Source organism: Carcharodon carcharias, chromosome 5 (assembly GCF_017639515.1).
Source record: "Carcharodon carcharias isolate sCarCar2 chromosome 5, sCarCar2.pri, whole genome shotgun sequence".
Classification (NCBI taxonomy): domain Eukaryota; kingdom Metazoa; phylum Chordata; class Chondrichthyes; order Lamniformes; family Lamnidae; genus Carcharodon; species Carcharodon carcharias.
The window spans coordinates 54,644,961-54,647,985 of NC_054471.1; the positions used below are offsets into that span (position 1 = coordinate 54,644,961).

The following is a 3,025-nucleotide window of genomic DNA, read 5'->3' on the forward strand; positions in this document are numbered from 1 at the left end:
TGAATGTAGGCATTTAACAAAGTGCCACGTAAAAGTAAAGGTATGGGCTCATGGGATCAGGGGTAATATGTTGGGGTGGATAGAGGATTGGTTAACAAGCTAAAAGCAGAGAATAAGAATAAACATAAATGTTAATGCTCAGAGAGATTCGTTTGTCATCATACAAGAAAAACAATAAATCCGCATGCAGGTGCAGCAAGCAATTAGGATGATAAATAGCATGTTTATTACAAGGTTGCTGCAATACCTACAGCCATACTAGTTTGAAACCGCCCGATCTCGTCTGATCTCGGTAGCTAAGCAGACTCAGGCCTGGTTAGTACTGGGATGGGAGACTGCCTGGGAATACCAAGTGCAGTAGGCTTTGGCTTGGCCTAAATAGCCAAGTGGTTATGGTACTGGGTTTGTAACCCCAAGATCAAGAGTTCAAATCACACAATGGTAAACTATGAAACAACGTAACTTCATCTGAATAGGAACAGATGGAAACATGTTTGTACTTGAAAGAGTTACGAAAACAAGAAAGACCTGCTGAAATTGTAAAGGACATTGTTGAGAGCACACCTGGAGTACTGTATAAAGTTTTGGTCTCCTTATCTAAGCAAGAATGTATTTGCCTTGGAGGTGGTGGGTTCACTAGGTCCCTAAGATGAGAAAGTTCTCCTTTAATGAGACTCTTATTACAATGGGTTTATACTCCCCACAGTTTAGAAAAATAGAGATTATCCTGTTGAAACTATAGGATTCTGAGGGGCTTGGCAGGGCAAACACTGACAGGTTATTTCCCCTATCAGAAGAATCTAGAACTAGGGGGGCATAGTCTCAGAGTAAAGGGTCAATCATGTAAGGCACAGATGAGGAAGGATCTCTTTAGACAGAGAATTAAAAATCTTTGGAAACCGCTACTCTCGCAGGCTGTGGGTGCTCAGTTATTGTCTATACCCAAGGCTCAAATCAATAGATTTATGGACCCTAGGAGAAACTGGGGAATATGGGGATTGGGTGGGAAAATGGGGTTGAGGTCGAAGATCAGTCTTGATTTTATTGAATGACAGAGTAGGCTCAAGGGACTACATGGCTTACTCCTGCTCCTATATTTATGTTCTTATGTTCTTAAGTATATTAAAAATGTAACACTGCCAAATGCTAAGTTTCACATTAGGCTAAGGGTTAAAATGAATAGCCTATTTTCAGATAAGGATGCCCATAAAAGGAAGATGTTAAATCTTCTATTGAACAACCATTGATAAGAAATTGGAAGTTGAAGATGAAGCTGAGAATAATACTTGAATGCTTCAGACTGTTTAACTCTGCTTGCCCGACTCAATGTTACACTGAGAAACTTTAGGAGAAATAATAAGGGAACAAAGCCAACTTTGTATAGTTGCTGAACTACATAATGATTTTATTCAAAGCCTTTTGTTCAGCTATATGCAGAGCAACGCCTGCCAAAACATAGTTTAGAGTATTTGCATTATTGAGCTTAATTCAGTGTGGCATTTGCTCTACTGTATTAGAAGCTGACTTGTTTTCTGTGACATAATAATCTACTCCTACGTTCAGCATGTGTAGTGATTGCAGGTTTAAATTTTCCTGCTGCCTTTAGGAGCCATGTGATTGTACTGACGAATGAGCCCTAAACACGGGTAACCTTAGGGGTGGAGCTTCTAAAAGAGCTCTGTAATAAAATTATCTGTTTCAAGTAAGAAACCTGCCCGGTACCTCAAATTCATTACAATTAGTGAAGAGGATAAATAGCATCGACGCTGAACCACGGGGAGTGTGGGGAGGCGGTGGCATAGTGGTATTGGTATTGTTACTGGACTGGTATTCCAGAGACCCAGAATGATTTGAATCCCACCACAGCAGGTGATGGAGTTTGAATTCAATAAAAATATGGAATTAAAAGCCTGATAATGACCACAGGACCATTGCTGATTGTTGTAAAAACCTATCTGGTTAGGGAAGGAAACCTTACCTGGTCTGGCCTACATGTGACTTAAGACCCACAGCATTGTGGCTGACTCTTAACTGCACTCTGAACAAGGGTAATTAGGGATGGGCAATAAATGCTGGCTGAGCCAGTGGCATCCACAGCCCAGGAACAAATTTAAAAGAGCATCAATTATTAAGGAAAGTATACTCACCAGACATGCCATTTGTTGGCAGAATTGACCCTTATGACTCGTCCATGGAGGACTAGAGCCAAAACATAGAGTGCCTAGGCTTTTATTTCGTGGCGCATAAAATAACAGTGGAGGAGAAGCAGAAAGCAATTTTTTAAGTGTGTGGTAGCAAGATATATAACCTCATCTGTAGTCTGATGGCCCTGAACATGCCCAATTCTAAATATTTTAACAAATTGATAGACCTCATGAAGACACATTTTCAGCCAAAACCATTGGTGATTATGCAGAGGTTTATGTTCAACTTCAAAGTAAGAACCCTGGGAGAGTCCATCGCAATTTATATAGCAAAGTTGAAGCAGTTGACTAAGCACTGCGACTTTGGAGATACGCTCAATGACATGTTGCAGGATTGGTTGGTTTGTGGTGTTCACGACAATGCCATTCAGCGGCGTTTACTTGTAGAAGTTAATATTGAGCTGAAGCGCACCATGGAAATAACGCTAGCAATGGAGAGTATGCAACATGGCGCCGTTCTTCAGTTGGGGCAGGAACCTACTGCCGGGCGTGGTATGAAAACCAGGGAGACAGCAGCAAAGCAGGAGACAGTCTCGGCTGCTTGAAAAATGAAAAGGCCTAGTGGAAGCATCTCGGCAGCGATTCAGAAATTAATTTGTTACCGATGTGGGGGTAACCATGTACCAGAAACCTGCAGATTAAAGGAGGCAGAGTGCCATCACTGCCACAAAAAAAGGGCATTTAATAAAGCAATGTAGGGCAAAATTGAGACAGCCAATCAGACAGCAGACCAAGATAATTGAAGTGCAAATATAACAGAACCAGAAGCTGCCAATACTGATATCTGTTCCCTATAAAATGTCAAACCAGTAAAAACTGAA

General features: G+C 41.2%; 1 pseudogene; it reads left to right on the forward strand.

Moving 5' to 3' along the window:
• The first annotated feature begins 245 nt into the window (after positions 1 to 245).
• On the forward strand, positions 246 to 364 carry LOC121278482 (annotated as a pseudogene).
• The last annotated feature ends 2,661 nt before the right edge of the window (positions 365 to 3,025 follow it).